This window comes from Dama dama, chromosome 21 (assembly GCF_033118175.1).
Source record: "Dama dama isolate Ldn47 chromosome 21, ASM3311817v1, whole genome shotgun sequence".
In the NCBI taxonomy this organism is placed as follows: Eukaryota; Metazoa; Chordata; class Mammalia; order Artiodactyla; family Cervidae; genus Dama; species Dama dama.
In genome coordinates, this window is record NC_083701.1 from 44,792,360 (window position 1) to 44,815,563 (window position 23,204).

Sequence of the window (23,204 nt, forward strand, 5' to 3'; positions counted from 1 at the left end):
TTCCCAATCCAGGGATCGAACCTGCATATCTGTGGCTCCTACATTGGCAGGCAGATTCTTTACCGCTGTGCCACCTGGGAAGCCCACATACGACACTTGATCTTAAGCCCTGAAATCTAAGTTGCATAAAAGCAGAGCCTTGGTGGGTTTTGTTTGATGTTGTATTTCCAGCGGGGTAAATGGTGCCCGGTGTTACCTGGAGGGTCTCAATAAACATTTGTTTTGTGAATGATTCAAAAAGTGAAAGGGCAGCAGGAAGGGGGCCCCGTCCAGGTCTGAGAGTAGGCTCTTGCCTAACACTTGTAAATGAATTGCCCAAGGAGACACATGCTGACAAAGCAAGAGACTTTATTGGGAAAGGGAGGGCAGAGAACAGTAGGATAAGGGAACCCAGGAGAACTGCTCTGCCACGTGGCTTGAAATGTTGGCTTTTATGGTAATTGGGTTACATTCCAGTTTGTCTCTGGCCAAGCATTCTGACCCAGGGTCCTTCCTGGTGGCAAACGCATCACTTAGTCAAGATGGATTCCAGTGAGAAGGATTCTCAGAGGTTGGCAGGACATATGGACTGGCATCTCCTCTCTAACCTTTCCTGATTTCTTCCAGTTGTCGGTAGCTTGTTAGTTCCACGTTCCTTACCAAGACTTCCTGTTGCCCGGCTAGGGTGGGTGATTTCAGTCAGTGGTTCCCCTAACAAATGCACTAAAGCTTGCATGCTGAAGATGAATTTGAAAAGATGAGAGCTATTCATATATCATTCTCTGTATTTTACACATACAGGCACATAAACACATTTTAATCAAAGAATATATTGTTAGTTCTTACCTCAGATGCATTTGCACAATCTAAATAGTGGCTACAAGATGAACTCCTGTCCTAGTCATTGTGAAAGACTAAATCCATGAAGAGGTTAAGATAAGAGAGTGGGGTGAGCCTGGAGAAGTTACTCCCACAACCCAGAAGATGATGTAGGTTTGTGGTTCACCCTGGCCTGTCCAAGAGCCACACTCTTCCTTGGGAATGAATGCACACAGCTCAGAGGGGTATGACCAGGATCGGGGGTCTAGAGGGGAACTAGAGAGGCAGGTTCTCTACATGGATGCCACAGAGCTCAGAAGAGATGCCTATTCCAGCTTTGGCACATATGTGACATTGCTAACTTATGCTAAAGTTCACTCGTACCAGATAATGGTCATTCCACCCTGACCTTGTGGGCCTGAAGACTTTATGGAGCACTGCAGGAGCCTCCCAGATTGATGAAAAACCCTAGTCAGGGTGCCTATGATGATAGAATTAACTTTCCTCCAGTGCTGGGATATAAAGACTGGGTCAGATTTCACTCCACTTAAAAAAAATTAAGTGTGACATTCCCTTTTTAATCATTTCTTTTAAATTTATTTGAAAATTTCAAATATACACAGCAAGTGAAAAGTATAATGAGCCTTCATTATCCATCATCCAGCCCCCAAAATTATCAATATGTTGCCAAACTTGTTTTATCTATACCTCCCACTCTCCACTCTGTGCTGGTTATTTTTATTTGACAGTTTTATTGAGGTATAACATTCACAGAATCCACCCATTGTGAGAGTACAAGTCAATGATTTTTAGTAAATTTATACAGATGTACAGACATCACCACAATCTGGTTTTCAAACATTTTCATCACCCCAACAGGTCCGCATGGGCCTCCCTCCTTCCTACTCCCATGCCTGTTTATAGTCAGTTCCTGCTCCCAATCTGAGTTCCAGGGAACCACTGATCTGCTTTCTATCTCTGTAGATTTGCCTTCTGGATATTTCATATCAAGAGAATTACATAGTATTTAATCTTCTTCCACTTGGCATAAGATTTTTGAGGCTCATCCATGTTGTAGCATATATAAGCACTTAAATTATTTTTATTACTGCAGAGTATTCCAGAATATGGACAGACCACAGTCTATTTATGCATTCACAAATTGACGGATATTTGAATGTAGGTTGGGGCTTTTGTGCTATAAAAATGCTATGAACATTTAGAAGGCTTTTTGTGTACATATTTTAATTTTTCTTGGGTAGATACATAGGTGTGGAATTGTTGGGCCATATGGTAGTGTTGTAAGATACTAAAAAAAAAAACTGTACTAAAGCAGTTGCACCATTTTATATCTCTACCAGCAATGTGCAAGAGTTCCAGCTTCTCCACATCCTCCCCAACACTTGTTTTATCTTCATTTTATTACAGTCACTCTACTGCATAGGAAGAGGGATTTCACTGTGGTTTTAATTTCTATCTCCATAATGACCAATGATGTGCAGCACCTTTTCATGTACTTGGTGGTTTAGTCACTAAGTCATGTCCGACTCTTACAAACACACGGTCTGTGACCCACTAGGCTCCTCTGTCCATGGAAGTCTCCAGGCAAGAACACTGGAGTGGGCTTCCATTTCCTTATCCAGGGGATCTTCTCAATCCAGGAATCGAACCCAGGTCTCTTGCATTGCAGGCAGATTCTTTACAAACTGAGCTACAAGGGTAGGACTGATGCTGAAGCTGAAACTCCAATACTCTGGCCACCTGATGCAAAGAACTGACTCATTGGCAAAGACCCTGATGCTGGGAAAGATTGAAGGCAGGAGGAGAAGGGGACAACAGAGGATGAGATGGTTGGATGGCATCACCGACTCAATGGAGATGAATTTGAGTAAATTTCAGGAGCTGGTGATGGACAGGGAGGTCTGGCATGCTGCAGTCCATGGGGTTGCAAAGAGTAGGACACAACTGAATGACTGACATAAATCTCTTCTGAGATATATGACCTGTGAACTTTTTCTCAATCCAATCAGTACTTGTCCTTCCATTTGATTAATGATGTTTTTCAAAGCACTCCGATTCTGGATGGTTATGACATCTGCTTACTCAGGATGGATAGAGACTTCATTCACTTAGCTACATTTAGTTCATTTGGCCATAACATATGATGCAGAGCCAATTCTAACTGAAAGTTTTTAATCTTTTCACAGCATAAAGGTCTGCATCTGGAGAAAACCAAGGCTGGCCCATCTTCTACCTAATGGGATGACCCCGGAGAGTCACAGGGCTTCTCATGAGGGCAGAGCAGAGCGTCCAGCAAGGACACCTGCTGGGACTTGATTAGTGACTGTCGAAAATTCAGTTCAGTTCAGTTCAGTCGCTCAGTTGTGTCCAACTCTTTGCGACCCCATGAATCACAGCACGCCAGGCCTCCCTGTCCATGACCAACTTCCAATTCACAAATATAGAATGTCTCTCCATTTATTCAGGTCTTTTTTTAACTCCTGTCACCAATATTGTGTCATTTCCAGTGTTAACAAGTCTTATACTTCTTTTGTTAAATTTATTCCTAAGCATTTTATTCTTTTGGTTGTGATTGTGAATGGAATGATTTTCTGAATTTCATTTTCAGATAGCTCATTGCCAGTATATAAAATTACAATTGATTTCTGTAAATTGATCTTGTATCCTGTGACCTCGATGAACTCTTTTATCATTTCCAGTCACTTTTTCTGGTAGCTCCTTTAGAATTTTCTACATACAGGTGTGACACTTTTTGCACGCACAATTTCTGTGGAATAAGATTCACAGGAGCCTCCTTTTAAATTGAATGAATTAGAATTCACTCAAGATTATTCCTATTATAGTGCTGCACATGCCTGAAAAGCAGAGTGGAAGAGGAATTGGCAGCCCATCTCACCTCTTCTAAGGCTGTATGAGACAGCTCTTTGGTTGAGGGTTTTGTCAAAATATGCCTATACCTCTAAAATGTGTCTGGACAAGGAGGGGGGAATCTTGAGAATTGCTGCCTTCAGAAGATGGCTTGGCCTGAGATATGTCCTTAAGGAAGATTCTAGGGAGACAGAAGAAATTAAGAGTAGAGGCGACCTGGGAAAAAACAAACTTGAAGCAACGCACTTTCATGCCCCCGTGTGAAAAGCATAAAAATGTAAGAAGAGACATCTTCCATACCTCACAGAGGATACAGATGATGGTACCAAGTCAGCATGTTGAGTTCTGAAAGAGGACAATGCAAAGAACTAGATAAATGCTGGGAAAGAAGGGAAGGTTTCACAATGCCTAAATTGTTGCTATAAAAGTTGCAAGTTCCTCAGGCTATAATAGACTTGAATCCTGACCTATCACTGAGTCCGTGAGTGTAAAATATATTATATATAATAATATTATAATATAATAAATTATATATAGTACCAGTCAGTTTCCTAAAGGAAATCAATCCTGAACATCCACCGGAAGGACTGATGCTGAAGCTCCAATACTTTGGCCACCTGATGCGAAGAGCTGGCTCACTGGAAGGGACCCTGATGCTGGGAAAGGTTGAGGGCAAGAGGAGAAAGGGGCAACAGAGGATGAGATGGTTGGATGGTATCACTGACTCAGTGGACATGAGTTTGAGCAAACTCCAGGAGACAGGGAAGGACAGGGAAGTCTGGGGTGCTGCAGTTCATGGGGTTGCAAAGAGTCAGACACAACTTAGGGACTGAATGACAATGAATGACAATATAATAAATTATACATATAATTTATATATTACTATATATATAAATTATAAGAAGGAAATTCTGCCATTTACAACAACATGGATAGACCTTGAGGGCATTATTCTAACTGAAATAAGTCAGAGAAAAAATAAATACTGTGTGATCTCACTTATATATAGAATCTAAAAATGCCAAACTCATGGAAACAGAGAGTAGATAGATCCCTGTGATTACCAGGGGCTGAGGGCTGGAACAATTGGGGAAATGTTGGTCAAAGGGGATAAACTTCCAGTTACAGGACAAACGAGTTTGGGGAATTTAATGCATAACATAGCGATTACAGTTAATAATTCTGTATTATATACTTAAAAGGTGCTAAGAGAGTAGATCTTAAATGTTCTCACCACAAAAAGAGAATGGTAATTATGTGATGAAGTTGTTAGCTAACAGGATGGTGGTAATCATTTTGCAATAGATGAGTGTATCAAAGCAACAGGTTGCACGCCTTAAACTTACACAGTGTATCAATTATATGTCAGTAAAGCTGGGGGAAAGGAAGACTACCACGTGCTTGTAAAGAGACTAATGAATAAACCTGAAATGGCTGCATCTGTATGTCCGTGTTTATATGCAGAAGATATATTTCAAGCTTATCTGTAATCATACTTAATTACATCTTTAATTTCTAAATTGCCAGATTAAAAAACAAGCCTCTTTCTCTTTGTATTGTGAAACCCAACACTGTGATTGTCAAAAAGGAGGCTATTGTGTAGCCAGAGAATGCAGCCTGAAGGGGAGTTTCAAAACAGAAGTCTGCCCTCCCCTCCCTGCCCTCCCTCCCCCTTCCTCCTCTCCTTACTTCTGCTCCAGTTCAGGGCTGAGTCATCTTCCCTGGAGGTGACAGCGTCACTGATTTGGGGAATGGGGCTCTTTGGGCTACATTTACTTCATTTGGCTACAAAATACAACCCAGAAACCGAGGTCTAATTGGCTGGCAGATTTTCGGACGCTACACAACACAGGAATCTACGTTTGGAGAAATCACCTCTGTCCTGCCCAGGTCCTGTGCTCCAGGGAGCCAAAAGCCAAAGCCTATTTGATAGGATGGTCCAGGGCAGGGCTCTCAGAAGTGGCCTGAATGTGTTCAGTTAGCAAGAATGCTTAGGTGGCCAGCACCTTTGGCAGAAAGAGGTGGCATTGGGGCTCCCTGATAACAAGGCATCTTTATCTGGCTCATTTTCTCTCTCATGAGCAGACAGACAATCCCGCAGCCACAGAGAGACACACGTGCTAAAAGAAGCAGGGAGCAGGCACACTCATTTTATGTTTGTGTGACGCATGGCAAGAAATGGCTGCAACCTCAGGAAACTCAGCACTGAATGGAATGAACATCCTAGACTTAACTTCATTTCCCCCTTAATGGGAAGTAAAGCCATTTTACTTCTCTGAGCCTCCGTTTTTGCTTCTTTATTCCAGAAATGCAATAATTCCTACCTTCAGGGTGACATCAAGGATAGAAAAAGAACACTCTAGAATGTTCTCTGTGAGATCCAATGCACCACACAAAAATGAACCAAAAAATGACAAGCTGTCTCCCTGGTGCTATGTCTAAACTTGCCCCAGATACTAATATATTTAAGTGGCTAAAAGCAGGGCCAATTTTCTCACTGATATTCTTCTAACAAAGGTAATTTAAATTATAAGAACATACAATGTTATTTGCACATAATTTTACAATTCTATTTTCATTTGAACAAAAAGGGTATGGTCATAAACTTCTCTTTTTTCCTGAGTGTGTCCCTGCACAAAAATACATTGTTTATCATGGCTCTAATTGGCTCCCTTGTTTCAGTCGGACAGTCTTGCAGATCCATCCTTCACACCACTGCCAGCCTGGTCTGGCTCAAAAACAAATCTGAGTTTGACTCCTTTTTTCCCCTAAAGGCCCATATCCAATCAGTCAAGTCTTATGGATTCTGCCTCCTTAAAATCTCTCAAATCCATCCATTTCTCTCTATCACACCTGACATGCCTCTATTTTAAGTCACTCATTTTTTACCAGAAATTAATGAATTAGCCATCTACACAACCACTCATAGGCCCCTGTGTAGCTCTTTTATCTGGATTCCTTTCTCTACCCTGCAGCTAGGATGATCTTCCCGTGGTGCACATTTCATCATATAACTCCCTGATGGAAACCATGATCGTCAGGAATAATCAGGGTAAAATCCCCGACTGTGGGACCTGGCCTCCCTGCTCCTTCAGGTCCAACCTTGAGGTTCAAGCCCTTGCTTGGCACCTTTGCCTCCCCGTGCACCACTCCTTCTAATTCACTCTCCACTCCAGCTTTTCCAAACGATGTGAGGTCCCCTCATGCTAAGTTCTCACCCTTTGTACATACTGTTCCCTTTATCAGGAAGACTCTTTTCTAACAGTTTCCACCCTTGTTGCCTTCACATGCCTAATTCCTTCCATCATCACTGACACCATCTCTTCTGGGAATCTAGCTCAGGACCCCTAAGACTGGGTGAGATGCTCTTTCCCTGTGTTCAAGGTATTTTCCTCTGGTACTAATCTATCTGCACTTGCACTCAACTATTTGCTGCTGCAGCTCATCAATGAGGCTATCAGCTCCCTGAGGACATGGGTAGATCCTTGTTCCTGCTATAACCCATCCCATAGTGGATGTTGTGTTCCCACTCAGGTTACTTCCCATCTCCCAGCTGCTGGGGATGTCAATTTCTGATGGCTCAAAGCCATGACCCTTGCTGGCCACTGCCCCAGGCTGCAGAAAACTGGCTTGTTTTATATAGTTTCAGATCCTCTAAGAGACACTGGGCTGTAGTTACAGACCCATTGTTACAGACCCTCTAAGAGATACTGAAGGGTTACAGATAGCTACAGATCCATCGTACAGACCATCTTAGAGAAACTGGGTCATAGTTACAGACCCACAGTTATAGACCCTCTTACAGACATTGGGCCACCATTGACTGGCTGACATGGGCATACCTAGGCTGGGCCTCCTAGCCACTTTAGGAAATCTCTAAAGGGTTATCTCAGCTCCAGAGCTCCTGGTAGAATAGAACAAGGCTTCCACTGTAACTTCACTGAATATCCATTTTTCTCCTTGTCCAATCCTGCCATCTTACTTTCCTTCATGTGCCTCTCCCAAGGATATTCCCCAATAAACTTTCACACACAATTCACAACTCTCACTCTTTGAGTCTATTTCCAGGGAACACAGCCTAAAACATTCCCTACCACTCAATATAGTACCTGGCACACAGTAGGTGCTCAGGATGCACTTGACGTTCAACAAGTGAATGGATAAATGTCTTTGAAGGCGTACTCTCAAGTCAGGAGACTCGTGTTATTCGTGTTTCCATTTCTAGTGTCCAGCACAGTGCCTAACTATTTACTTGCTTGAATGGTCCTTCAAAACCTCTTTTTATATGACTAAGATAGCAGTCTTGCGGAGGCATATGGCTCCTTTCTTTATCCAGAAGTTCCAAAGTTATACAAGCTAAAAGCATAAAAAGAGTCTATTATCACTCTGCATGATAAATGCACTGCCTTCAATGGACAAACAAGTTATATTGCAAATTTCAAAGCAGTTAGAAAATACTTTGCTTTTCATTAGAGTTTAAAGGGGTTGTGCTCTCCCTGAGAATTAAAACAATTTTAAGGTAAGTTATGTGTTGTTCTAATAGACCTGATAGGTTTTCTAAAGGGGTATCTTTAGGAAAACTCCCAAAGAAATATGGCTTGGAGGATAAATGCCCACTTGAACGAAGCTGAAAACTGAAGAGCTTCAAGACCTTTCCCCCATACAACTCTGTGGCTTTCTGAGTTGTAAGAAGAAATCACTGACTGACTAAATACCCAAGGATGCTATTTTGGACTCAGTAACTTGGACTTGGAAGGATATCTTAATGAGGGGAATCACAATGGGTTCTGTAAGAACTTAATGGGTAGGAGTTGAGGTTTTCCAGAACATGAATGGAATTTCAATGGGAAGTCTGGTAGATAAGGCTGTCTTGGATAGAGGGGCAAAACCAGAAACAGGGAAGTCAGATTAGAAATTGTGGTTGTTTTCAAAGAGGACCCACCTAGCAAAGGGTTGCATACATACATGCTCAGTTGCTTAGTTGTATCTGACTTTTTGCAACTGCATGGACTATACCCTACCAGGCTCTTCTGTCCATGGATTATCCAGGCAAGAATACTGGAGTGGGTTACCATTTCTTTCTCATGGAGATCTTCCCAACCCAGGAATCAAACCCATATCTTCTGCATCTTGTGCATTGGAAGGTGGATTCTTTACAATTGAGCCACATGGGAAACCCCAGTTAAGGAGTGACTTCTTTGTTAATACACACACATACACGCACATGCATGTACATGCACACACATGAGCGTGCGTGCACACACACACACACCCACACACATACTTCTGGACCTTGAAGAAGTTATGTTTAGTACTTGGTTTTAAATTTCTTCCTTTATTAAGTAGATTTTATTTTTTAGTGCAGTTGCAGACTCCATATACAACTAGCCAAAATTTCACACTATGAAGCACAGCAATTCCTTATGTTTTAGCAAAACAGCAGAAAGTACAAAGGACTGTCATAACCCCTCACCTCCACCCACGCATAGCTTCCCCCATTATCAACATCCCTTATCAGAGTGGTGCATCTGTTACCGATGATGAACTTTTACTGACTTGTAAACTTGTATTTAGAGTTTAAAGGGGCTGTGCTCTCCCTGAGAATTAAAATAACTTTAAGGTGAGCTATGTGTTATTCTAATAGATCTGATAGGTTTTTTTTAAAGGTGTATCTTTAGGAAAACTTCATCTTCACCAAAATTTATAGTTTACCTTAGGGTTTGCTCTTAGTGCTGTATATTCTGTGGATTTGGGTAAATGTATAATGGTGTGCGGGCTTCTCAGGTGGCACTACTGGTAAAAGAAAAACCTGCCTGCCAATGCAGGAGACCTAAGAGACCTGGGTTTGTCCCTGGTTGGGAAGATCCCCTGGAGAAGGGTATGGCAACCCACTCCAGTATTCTTACCTGGAGAATCCCATGAACAGAGGAGCTGGTAGATATAGACCATAGTGTCTATATCATTATAGCATCATACAGAATACTTTCTCTATCCTAAGATCCTCTGTAGGCAATTCTCTCATAAAATCACCCCGTTCTTCAGTAAAGAAAGTTATGTATGTGTATATAAGCACACACACACCTCTTGATATTCTGAGGTGTTGACTCTGAGGAGGCTGATGGTTGGGCAGTAAAGCAGAAACAGAACAACAATTATTGAGGGATGGATTTCTGGAAGTTCACGTGTGAAGGGAGTACAGCAAGTAGGGACTTATTACCAAGTGAGAAGTCTCAGGGAAGTGGCCTGGTGATAATAAACTGCTTTCAAATAGACAATCCAAGAGAGTTCCCTCACCTGAGCCCATAAAAAGCTCAAAAGAGCCAACCTCTTGAGTTATATTATCTCTCTCTCTCAGGTAGCTATGATTTTTCCAATAGTCATGTACAGATGTGAGATTTGGACCATAAAGAAGGCTGAGCACTGAAGAATTGATGTTTTCAAACTGTGATACTGGAGAAGACTCTTGAGAGTACCTCAGACAGCAAGGAGGTCAAACCAGTTAATCTTAAAGGAAATTCACCCTGAACATTCAATGAAGGACTGATGCTAAAACTGAAGCTCCAATACTTTGGCCACCTGATGAGAAGAGCCGACTCATTGGAAAAGACCCTGATGCTGGGAAACACTGAAGGCAGGAGGAGAAGGGGGCGACAGAGGATGAGATGGATGGCATCACCAACTCAATGGACATGAGTTTGAGCAAGCTCCAGGAGATAGTGAAGGACAGGGCAGCCTGGCACACTGCAATCCATGAGGTCACAAAGAGTTGGACACGACTGAGTGAGCAACAACAATAGGAAGATTCACACTGCACGTTAGCATATCAAACTCTTCAGGAAATTCTATCACTAAAGAAAACTACTTAACTTCTTTCAAGACTATACATTCCAAAAACAACTGATATGTACTAATATCTGTGGTTCCCTGTATGAGGACTGCTACTGAGCCAACTGAAGGGATTTATTTAGCAACAGATATCCAAAAAGGATATCCAAAAAGGATATTTCTTGACCCAGAGGGATGGGATGGGGAGGGAGGTGGAAGTAGGGTTCAGGATAGGGAACACATATAAATCCATGGCTGATTCATGTCAATGGATGGCAAAAACCACTACAATATTGTAAAGTAATTAGCCTCCAACTAATAAAAATAATTGGGAAAAAGTAAATAAATTAAAAAATTAAAATGTTTTGCTGAAAAAAAAAAAAAGGATATTCTTGAAGGTTTATGTGGTCTCTGGACACAAGACAGTTTGGAGATGACAATGACTGGAGATGTTCTTTAGGGATGGCTACAATGTTTCTATCCCAGTTCTCATCTGGTGTAGAATGAAGATGGTGGCTAAGGATGAGAAAAGGAGTCAAGAGAGTAGTCATTGAGGACAAACTGACCAGGCTTGATCACTAACTTCTATAAGGATGAGGAATAGGCAGAAGGATTCATGTCATTATATAAGTTTAGAGCAAGAAGGGATCTGTAAGATCATCCAGTTTGGCAGTTTTCAAATTTATATTTAACCATGGACCTTCAAACATCAGTTTCAAGGAGAAACCTCAAGGGTAGGACAGAAGAAATCAGAGGCCTGTGGAAGTGTTACATCCAACACTGGAGAAAGGAAGAGTCTGGGGGAGGAATTCCTGGGCTTCCCATTCTGAATCTTGGCTGGGAATTTTTAGCGCATTCTAGATCTGGGAAAAGTGCCTCAAGAAAGAGGCTTCACAATTCAAGTATCATTTCACCCACTCTCAAAATATTTCAGGGCAAATAAATTTCAAAGGAGGGAATATTTCACATGAGTAGTTTTAGAAGCCTTGAAATGTAGGAAGACTCACAGTTTTAACTCCTGGCACTATCACACCCCTCCATCTGTTAACATCCAAGAATTTCTTTTTATTATTATTTTTTATTATTATGATTATTTATATTGGTTGTGCTGGGTCTTCGTTGCAGCATGTGAGATCTTAACTTCCTGACCAGGGATTGAACCCAACTCCCTGGCATTGGGAGCAGGCAGCCTGATTCACTGGACCATCAGGGAAGCCCCCAAATCAAGAAATTTCTGAACTTCTCTGTGCATACTTCTGTTTTCCCATCTGTAAAACTGGGATAACAATAACAGAGTAGCATCCATTTCCCAGGATTATTGTGACAATGAAATGAGGTATTCCACTGAAAATGTTTAGCACAAAACATGACACAAGGCGAGCAGTAATTTTCGTTCACTATGTAATAAATGTTATCTCACTACTTAGGATGCTTGCTACGTGAAAAACACTATTGTAGGTACTGCAGAGATGAAGAACAAGATACTATTTAAGTCTTGAATTTACTAAACTCTCATTTCAGGAATTTTACTTATGCTACCTCTTATGGTGATTTAGAATATGTCCATACATTCTCAGACACTCCCTTTAAAATGGAGAGCCTAATTCTCCATCCCTTGAGCACTGGCTAGACTTAGTGGCTCACTTCTAGCACGTAGACTAGGCCAAAGTGATGCCGTACGAGTCCGAAGGTGAGGTCACCAAAGACATGTGGTTTCCTCCTGGGATCGCTCTCTCTGGGAGAAGCCACTGTCACCCTGTGAGGACCATCCAGCTGTCCCATGAAGGGGGCCATGTTGCAAGGTACAAAGGCATCCTGTCTACAGCCAGCTCAGATGTGCCAGGTGTGCGAGGGGCCGCTATAGCAGGGGACCCTCCAGCCCCAGTCGAGCCTTCAGATGACTGCAGCCCTGGCCAGCAACTCGACTATAGACTCATGAGAGACCCTGAGCCTGAATCACCCAGCTAAACTGTTCTCAGATTCTCTGAACTGCAGAAACTGGGTGATATAATTTTTTTTTTTTTAATTTTAAGCCACAAACTTTGAGGTGGATGTGTTAGCGAGATAGACAACCTAACTCTCAAAAAGCCCTGAAAAGAAGATGTGGTACATATATACAATGGAATATTACTCAACCACAAAAAGGAAAAAAAAAATTGGGGCCATTTTTAAAGACATGGATGGACCTAGAGACTATTGTACAGAGTGAAGTCAGGAAGAGAAAAACAAACACTGCATATTCATGCATATAGATGGAATCTAGAAAAAAATGATAGAGATGATCTTATTTGCAAAACAGAAACAAGAGATACAGATGTAGAGAACAGATGTATGGACACCAAGGGGGTGAGGGTGAAGAATGAATTAGGAGATTGGGATTGACATATATGTGTCATATATACTCTATTGGTTTCAGTTTTTTTAGGCATGCATGCTCAGTCATGTCCAACACTTTGCAACCCCATGGACTGTAGCTCACCAGGTTCCTCTGTTCCTGGGATTTCTCAGGCAAGAATACTGGAGTGGGTTGCCATTTCCTCCTCCAGGGGCTCTTCTAGACCCAGGGATCAAACCCACATCTCCTATGTCTCCTGCATTGGCAGGTGGGTTTTTACCACTAGCGCCACCCGGGAAGCCTGGTGGCTCAGACGGTAAAGAATCCACCTGCAATAGGGGAGACCTGGGTTTGATCCTTGGGTTAGGAAGATCCCCTGGAGGAGCGCATGGCAACCCACTCTTGTATTTTTGCCTGGAGAATCCCCATGGACTGAAGAGCCTGGTGGGCTACAGTCCATGGGGTCACACAGAATTGGACACGACTGAAGCGACTTAGCAGCAGCAGCAGTGAGAACCTAACATTTAGTTCAAGGAACTCTACTCAACACTCTGTAGTGACCTAAAAGGGCATATAGCTACATGTAGCATATATGTATTATATATATATATTACACATATACATATAGCTGATTAACTTTTCTGTACAGTAGAAACTAACACAACACTATAAAACAATTATACTCCAATAAAAGTTAATTTCTAAAAAGTAAAATAAAATAAAAATAAATTTTAAAAAAATTTAAGTCCTGAAAGGGATATGTGGTTATCCATTTCATAGATAGGAAAACCAAGGTGGAGATGTTAATTACTAATACTTTATTCAGGTCACTCAGTTGGTTGTGGGGAAAGGCAGATTTCAACTAAGATCTATATGTGTCCAGGGTCCACGATTTGTCTACTCCAAAGACAGAGTCAATGAAACATCCAGCACACAAAAGGGAGCGCTGTGCGGGAACACGCCCTTAGGGAGACATTGTACTTGCCTTCGCTTTTTGCCTATGACCAGCCCAGAGGATGAGAGTGAAGGACACCCAAGGATCCATAGAAGGCCTATAAGAAGAAGGCAGAGATTGCCTGAACAAATATAGTCTGTATCAATTAAAACACCTAATAGATACTGCCTCATTCACATTTGAAACTGTGGGGCAAATACTAGCAGACAGTTTCCCCCACCGCCATGAAATTCACATTTCTAGCTTTGGGGATTCGTGAACGAAACTTGACATCACAGAAACACCTTTCGGTGCTTCCCTGGTGGCTCAGTGATAAAGAATCCCCCTGGCGATGCAGTAGATACAGGTTAGACCCCTGGTTCAGGAAGATTCCCACATGCCATGGAGCAACAAAGCCCACGTGCCACAACTACTGACCCCAGACGCCACAACGACTGAAGACCGCATGCATGCCCTGGAACCTGTTCTCTGCAGCAGGAAGAAGGCATAACAATGAGAAGCCTGTGCACCACATCTAGAGAGGAGCCTCCGCTTGCCACAACTAGAGCAAAGCCCACACGCAGCAATGAAGACCCAGCACAGCCAAAAATCAATCAATCAATAAAATAATAAATTGGGGTTTCCCAGGTGGTGCTAGTGGTAAGGAACCTGCCTGCCAATGCAGGAGACATAAGAGATGCGGGTTTGATCCCTGGGTCAGGAAGATCCTCTGGAAGATGGGCATGGCAACCCACTCCAGTATTCTTGCCAGGAGAATCCCATGGAAAGAGGAGCCTGGCGGACTATAGTCCATGGGGCTGCAAAGAGTCAGACATGAATGAAGTGACAGCATGCAAAATAAGAAATAAATAAAAACTCATTAAAAAAAAGAAATACCTTTCAAAAGCCAAATTCTTCTCTAACAGTTACCGCAGGCTGAAAAAGCGAGCAGAAGACAGAGCCTGGATCTGCACTATGCTAATGCTGGCCTTATCTCACAAGGCACATCTTGCGTGCTTCATTCTTTCCCTCCCAGGTGCAATCTAAATCATCTCCTATGTCCCATTTTTCTTTAACTTCTCTGAGTTTGGCAGACATGAGGATTGAGCCCTAGATCATACCTTCAGGTTTATGAGGACAGTAATCTGTCATCAGTACCTGCAGTGCCTTTTATCGGCATCCAACTGCATGAATTCCTCCGGCTCTTAGTCTCTGACAATGGATAGACTTTTCTCATCTCTAACCACGAAGGCTCAACCCCATTCTTTGCTTTTGCGACAACATACTACTCTGCTGTATTTTCTGCCTCTGGGAAAATAAGGAAGGCATACAACTTAAAAAGAAAAGGCTTCAGAGGTTTAGTCCGTGTTACTCGCCCACCATTCAAGAATGGAGGCACATGGGGGCGGCTCCTTTGGGTCCACACCTGATATCAATGTACCCAGTTCCAAGTTTTGACCTTGGTCTGAACTCTGCAAAACTGCATATGGTGGAAATACAACATGTGAAAAATTAGAAAGGTGAGCTTGCATAGTGGTTAAGCATGTGGCCTGCAAAGTCAGGATGCTAGAGTGTTTTTAAAGCACTTAAAAGAATTTCTGGCAAATCATAACCACTCCATTAATGTTTGTTTCATGTAGGCAGGTTAAATCTATTGAACCAAACTCTCATTTCTTTGGAGAACTGCCTCTTTTCTAAGATGGAGCTTTAATTCTTTCATTTAATCCCCACAAAACCAAATGGTATATTAAGATATTAGAGTTCAGAACCCTCTATCCATCACCCCATTCAGAACTAGGCATTTGATTGTTATTTTAAAGAAAGAATATTTTAAATTTACAGACATCTGCTTAACAATCTTTTCTTTATGTTTTCTAATTTTGGTGAGCTAGGAAATTATTCTGCAGGATTGTACGTGTGTGTGTGTGTGTGTACATATATATATGTGTATATATATATACATATATATATATATATATTTACATGTCCTATATTTCAAAAGCAATGTAAGGCATTTTCAAGGGCAAAGTTGCCTGTTTTTTTATATTTACTCTCCACTTTAACTTGAGAATCTAACCCCATCTAAACTGACGCCCTCTGTGTCATATTTAGTTGAACATTATACATGGCTTCTCTGGTAAATTAACTTTCCAAGCCTGAAATGCTATATGCAACTGTGGCATCTTTCTTTCTTAGCTCTGTGCATGCAGCCATAGGGGTCCTTGGGTCATTCTTTTCCAGAACTGGCTGAAGACAGAACTGTGGAGTCAGCAATAGGTCTTTGGTAATAATCATTTCTACAAATGTATTGAACACTGTTCAAAGCCTTGCTACATTTTCTCACTTTCTTCCTAGTGCAGCTCATGCCAGATTCAGGAGCCAGCCCCGATGACCCCTCCCATCTTTTTTCACACCCACAGAAAATGAAGATTCATTATGATGACTCTGGGCTGTAAGTATAGGGCTTTATCAAGTCCACTATTCCATGAGGCAAATAGGACCTAGATTCCTTAGAATTATATCCTTATTACTCAATGAATTGGTTAAACCTGCTGCTTTTAGCACCCAGCTGAGTTTGGGTCCCACTGCTTACTCCTTAAGAACAATGGCTAGGGACTTCCTTGGTGGTCCAGTGGTTGGGAATCCACCTGCCAATACAGGGAACATAGGTTTGATACCTGGTCCAGGAACGAAGATACAACATGCTGCGGGGCAATTAAGTCCATGCACCCCAACTACTGAAGTCTGCATGCCCTAGAGCCCGTGTTCTGCAACAAGAGAAGCCACTGCAACGAGAAGCCTGCACATCACAACTAGAGAGTAGCCTCGCTTGGTCACCACAACTACAGGGAGCCCCTGTGCAGCAGTGAAGACTCAGCACAGCCATAAGCAAAAATAATTAATGAAAAAAAATAAGAACAATGGCTAAATTTACCTCTTTGCAAAGTCTGGGTTCTAATATTTTCTTTGGTGGTGATTCTCAAACTTTAGCACAAATTAAAATCTCCTGGCAGACTTGTAACACCACAGATTGCTGGGTCCTGGTAGGTCTAAACTGAAACCCAAGAATTTTAATTAACCAGCTCCCAGGATAATGCTCATGCTCTGCATCCAGGACTGAGACCTTGAGAACAACTGCTCTGGTTTATAAAAAATGGTACAAGAAATTCCAGTCTGCTGGGGGTTGAATTGGGTCCCTGAAATAGATATGCTGGATTCCTAACCCCAGGTCCCTGTGCATGTGATCTTACTTGAAAATGGGGTCTTTGTAGATGTAATCAAATTAAGCTGAACTCATACTGGATTAGTGAGTGAGTAAAAGTCACTCAGTCATGTCTGACTCTTTGCAACCCCATGGACTATAGCCCATCAGGCTTCTCTGTCCATGGGATTCTTCAGTCAAGAATACAGGAGTAGGTTGCCATTTCCTTCTCCACATACTGGATTAGGGTGGGCCCTAAATCCAATGACTGGTGTCCTCATAGGAGAGATTTAGAGACACAGACACACTCATGAGGAAGAAGACTACCAAGTGATAATGGAGATCTGTCTCCATGCAATGCTGCAGCGACAAGCCAAGAACTGCAGCGACTGCTAGCAACCTAGACGAGAAGCTAGGAAGAGGCAAGAGATGATGCATGCCTAGAGCCTTCAAAGGAAGTATGACCCTGCCAACACCTGGACTTCAGAATTCTAGCCTCCAGGACCAAGAGTAAATTTTAAGCCACTCAGGTTACAGAACTTGCCCATGGCAGCCATAGGAGGTGAGCACACAGTCATGGTAGAGATTGAGGACTTAGCCCAATCCTTCATCCTTCCCTAAGCTCACATCTATTCCATGGCTTCCTCTAAAGAGACTGGCCACGTGACTTGCTTTGGCAAATGACACCGGGGAAGAAAGGGCAGTGCTCCAGTGCTAAGCCGGGCCTTAACGTCTTGCATGCTTTCTCCCTCTTGCTCCTCTGCCATTACTATGAGAGTGGCTTCCCCTTTCAGCCTGGCGAAGGGCTCCTTCAACCTCCCCTCAAATCTGCAGTGAGGAGCATAGTAGCGCTAACTTCTCTGACCTAAAGCTAAGCCCGCAAACCAAGCCAAGCTGAGTCTAGAGCAACAGAAATCTTCCCCGCCCCATTCCTGTCCAGAGCCTTGGTCTGGACCTATGTTGTGAATACTGTTTGGCCACGGTGTGATCTGGGCAAACACGTTCGCTTTTCTGCCTAAACTGTGACATGAGGGGGCTTAGATTAGCTTGTCTCTAAGTTATTACTGTTTTTTTAAATTGAGGTATAATTGCTTTACATGTGGTATTAGTTTCTGCTGTACAATGGAGTGAATCAGCTATATGTAAACATGCATCTCTCCGTTTTGAGCCTCCCTCCCAACCCCATCCCATCCCACCCCTCTGGGTCATCACAGAGCACTGAGTTGAGCTTCAAGAGCTTTATAGCAGGTTCCCACTAGCTATGTATTTTAAACATGGTAGTGAATATGTGTCAGTGCTCTCCCATTTTGTTCCACCCTCCCCTACTCCCACTGTGTCCACAAGTCCATTCTCTATATCTGCATCTCTATTCCTGCCCTGCAAATAGGTTCACTGGTACTACATTTCTGGAGTCCACATACTTGCGTTAATACACAATATTCATTTTTTGATTGATGAAAATGTCTACTTCTAAGAGTAGGGAAATTAAAACAAACAAAAATTAAATATGAACTTGCAGTTTCATGGGGGAAAATGGAGACCTAATCATCATTAGGTAGCTTATTTACAAACTCCTTCAGTCAGGCATTATTCATAAATGCATAATACATGTATTAAATATTCATTATGTGCCAGAGTGCTGGTGGCTGGAACATCAAAGGTGAGCAGAACTAGAGTCCACTCCTGTCCCCGTGGAGCCAGTCGAGACACTGATACTACTTAAATGAAGCGGAGGGAGTGGAGAGGAAGCCAACACTCAAGAAGGTGCAACCAGACTCAGTGATGCTCTGCTATATTTAAAATGGATAACCAACAAGATCCTACTGTACAGCACAGGGCACTCTGCTCAATGTTATGTGGCAGCCTGGATGAGAGGGGACTCTGAGGGAGAATGGATGCATGTACAAGGATGGCTGAGTCCCTTTGGTGTCTAGCGGAAATGATCACAACATTGCTAATCAGCTATACTCCAATATAAAATAAAAAGTTAAAAAAAAAAAAAGACTTAGTGATGGGATAACAAAGCAGGTAACAGAGGAGGATGCCAAGTCCCCTGTTTACTTCTTACCCAGACATTTTGGTCTCTATACCTTTAACGAATTGTGCAATAGAAGCTACAGATTAGAATCTCCTAGAGTACTTGAAAAAAAGAAAAACAGCACTGGGTATGGGAGTCCTACCTCCAGAGATTCTGATGAACTTTGTTAGCACTGGTATTATGATCATTCTTTCAGTCTGTCTCCACCCACAAAAATGGGACAATAACTGCCTGCTTTAACAGGATGTACCTGGTGTTTGCTTCTACTGCTTTAAACTAAACACACAAATTAACATAAAATAGGTAAATCTAGCAGCTTAAAACAGGCTGGTTTATTAGCCCACAGCTCTACAGTGCAGATGGTTGAGTGGACACATCTGTGTTCTCTGCTCAGGTTTTACAAGACCTAAATCAAGGTGTCTGGTGGTTTGGAAGCTTATCGGAAGTCTCTGGGAAAGGGTTCATTTCCAGACTCACCCAGGTTGTTGGCAGAATCCAGTTTCTTAAGACTACAGGGCTGAGGTCCATGTGCCCTTGCTGGCTGCCTGCCGGGGCCCTCTTTACCTTCATATAAGTAACCAGCGTGTTGAGTACTTTTCATGCCTGGGGTCACTGTGAATTCCTCTCCTGCCCTTCTCTTTTGCTTCCAGCTGGAGAAAACTCCTTGATTAGACTAGGCCCACCTGGATAATCTTCCCTTTTTAAGGTCAACTGGGCCTCCTGCATGCGTGCTTGCATGCTCAGTCATGTCCAACTCTTTTGAGACCCATGGACTGCAGCCCATGAGGCTCCTCTGTCCATGGGATTCTCCAGGCAAGAATACAGGAGTGGATTGCCATGCCCTCTTCCAGGGGATCTTTCCAACCCAGGGATCAAATCCACATCGCCTGCATTGGCAGGCAGCCACCTAGGAAGCCCCTACTGTGCCTCCTCACAATGACAGGACTGTCATCACATACCCAGGTTCAGGGATTGTAGCACAAACTCTTAAGGGCCATTTCTAAAAATCTAGTCACTCGTATATCACATGAGTTCAGACAAGTGCCTGGCACACAGTAGGTCCTCAAACTATACTTGCTAAATGGAATGGAACTATCACTTTGCTGTGGCAAAGGATGAGAAGGCATAGATAGAGTGGCTGATAGATCATTTATCAATTCCTTAATTGGGGCTTCCCAGGTGGCACTAGTGAAGAACCTGCCTGCTAATGCAAGAGACGTAAGAGAAATGGATTTGATCCCTGGGTCAGGAAGATTTCCCTGGAGGAGGTACTGGCAAGCCACTCCAGTATTCTTGGCTGGAAAATCCCAAGGACAGAGGAGCTTGGCGGGCTACAGTCCCTGGGGTCAAAAAGAGTCAGACATGATTGAGCAACTGAGCATGCACACACACACACACACACTATATTGGATATCATATAAATTAACTTATCCAACCTACTGTTGAACATTTGAGTGCTTCCAGTCTGTAGTTCAGAGAAGGCAATGGCAATCTACTCCAGTACTCTTGCCAGGAAAATCCCACGGACAGAGGAGCTTGGTAGGCTGTAGTCCATGGGGTCGCTAAGAGTTGGACACAACTGAGCGACTTCACTTTCACTTTTCCTTTCATGCATTGGAGAAGGAAATGGCAATCCACTCCAGTGTTCTTGCCAGGAGAATCCCAGGGACGGGGGAGCCTGGTGGGCTGCTGTCTATGGGGTCGCACAGAGTTGGACACGACTGAAGTGACTTAGCAGCAACAGCAGTCTGCAGTTATCACAAAAATAATGAATACGACCATGAATAGTCCTATATGTCCTAACAGTCCTATAGCCAAGAAGAGTCCTATATATGTCTTTTGGAGAAAGATGTGTATGCACATCAGTCTGGTACATACCTAGGAGTGGATCTGCTGGGTCACTGGATAAGGATATATTCAGCTTAATATGTCAAATGGTTCTTCCCAAGTGGTTGTTATCAATTCGCACAATGCCAGTAGTACATATGAGTCCTTACTGCTTCACAATCTTGCCAAGAGTTGGTATTTTTTTTTTGGGAGGACCATTCTAGTGGGAACTGTTTTTGTTCCCCAAGGTTCTCAGGTAATATTAATATTCAGCCAAAACTGAAAATCCCTGCTTAACTACTGCTTCCCCTTTATTAGGCTGAACCACATGAAACTGCTTTATTTGTAGGATTTAAAAAGGTAAATATTAAAAAAAAAGGTAAATATTTCTATTTCTTATGGCTAAACTAATGATTTCTTCACATCTTATTTACATTTATGCTAAAAATGAAACTCAAACTGAAATGTACATCAGTGGGGAAATATCTTAACAACTGGAGCTGAAATGAAGTTTTTAAATTAAAAATGGATTTCAGTGACTTTTACATTTTAATATTAACCAGATCCTTAAAAGCTTGAAAACAGACCAATGACGTGCACCCTCGCTGCTGGTCAGAATCTCCTGTGGGTTTTTAAAACTTAAATGTCCCTGCCCCAACCGTCAGGAAGCCTAACTCTGTGAGATTAAGGTGAGGCTAAGAATGTGTGTTTGTAAAAGGCGAATGTACAGACAAGGCTAAGAACTGTTGATACTACCTGTCCCATGGCTTTCTTTACCATTCACTCAATCTAAGGAAAGACTTAACAGTTTGCTGATTTTATATACTTGGAAGAGAAGCACTTGTGTGTTAGTTCCTTCTGGACTTTAGAATGCTGACCTGCACGTCAGGTTGGAAAAATTATTTTGCCCTGAACAGGACTCTCTCTACTGTATCAAGGATGGAAGGCTTGGATTTGACTTGAATACAGCTATGATCTCAGAGTTAAAAAGTATCACCAAGAGCATTTACTGCTTACAGACAGGTATTTTTAAAAGTGCCCAGACACAACCATGTTACCCAATAGGAGGACAAAGCATATACTCAGTGACCATAAAACCAGGCGTGCACGTACACACCCAGAAACAAAAATGCTCAGTTAAAAAAAAAAAAAATTATGACCAAGAGGGACAAAGAAAATCTAAGTAGTCATCATGACAGGAAGAATCAGATCCTTGTATTTCCTTATTTTCCAGAGTAATTAAAAATTAAATATAGGGCTGGGTCAGATCATCTAGGGGCTGGGAGGAAGCAGTGCCATATGCAATTCTGAGCTCAAGGCCTTTTCTCTTATTTCAAACTTTATTTATTTATTTTTTAAATTTTGTATTGGGGTATAGCCGATTAACAATGAGCCTTTAAAAATCTTACTGGAGTCCTGAGTCAGATTGGTTCCCAAGGCCATTCCCTTACCTCTGCCAGCGATAAATGCATCTGTATTTTCACATGCAGGGGAAAGAAAAAAGTCTGGAAACTTCATTTTTATCAGTATTTACCAACTCTGGAATTTGTCCCCCGCGTGATTCTTCTTCCTGTCCCCTTATCGCACTCCAGCACCTCCAGTCTGGGCACACGTGCGTAAGTTGAAAGAACGCACTAGATGGTTTTAATTACTAGACTAGCAACAGACCGCCAAGGGGCTCCCAGGCCAGCCAAGCTGAAAGCCTCCACTCTTGGAATCTAAGTAGTTTCCAACATCTGACAAGCTCAGGTGGAATCCTGGTTCCTAGATTTTGTTCCTAATAACCCCTTGGGGAGATGCCTGTTCGGAATTCTCAAGCCATCTCCCATCCCTTCGCTGCTTAGCCATCTGAACCACCTGGAGGATCAGAACAACAGTCATACTATCCAGCAAGACTCTCCCCAACCCACCTCCTAGGTCTTATGAGGAACAAGTTTCAACCGCACCCAGCGCAGCGGCTCTCTGGCCCAGGCGGAAAAACACACCTGGCCGGTGACTCTGAGAACCTCACTAATTAGGTGGCCAAGGGGGTCAGCGACAAACCCAGAAGCTCACACCTCAAACCCCGCCGCCTCCTGCCTCCCGCAAGAGCCCTGCCAGATGCTTACCCTCTTCTAATCGACAGGGAAGACCTCAATCACGGGTCTCTACTCCTGGCGCGGAACGAAACCCCGCGCGCGACATCTTGGGAAATGTAGTCCCCGCCTCCCCGGGGTCCCCGGGTCCGACCCTGAGACCCCCCCACCCAGAGAGATTTCTCTGCTTGCGTCCGATGAAACCCGAGCTGCCAGCCCATGTGGGGGCGGGGCCGCCCCCCACGGAGGACTCGGGGTGCTCTCTCTGGTCGGTGGGAAGA

The 23,204-nt window shown here is 42.9% G+C and overlaps 1 long non-coding RNA gene across 1 annotated transcript; it reads right to left on the bottom strand.

Annotated features, from left to right (window-relative positions):
• Positions 1 to 3,196: 3,196 nt before the first annotated feature.
• On the bottom strand, positions 3,197 to 23,041 carry LOC133042698 (uncharacterized). Its single transcript, XR_009689563.1, has 3 exons — positions 22,957 to 23,041; positions 3,988 to 4,032; positions 3,197 to 3,868 (listed from the first exon to the last, which is right to left on the bottom strand). It is a non-coding gene; the product is annotated as an uncharacterized LOC133042698 (long non-coding RNA).
• Between the last annotated feature and the right edge of the window lie 163 nt (positions 23,042 to 23,204).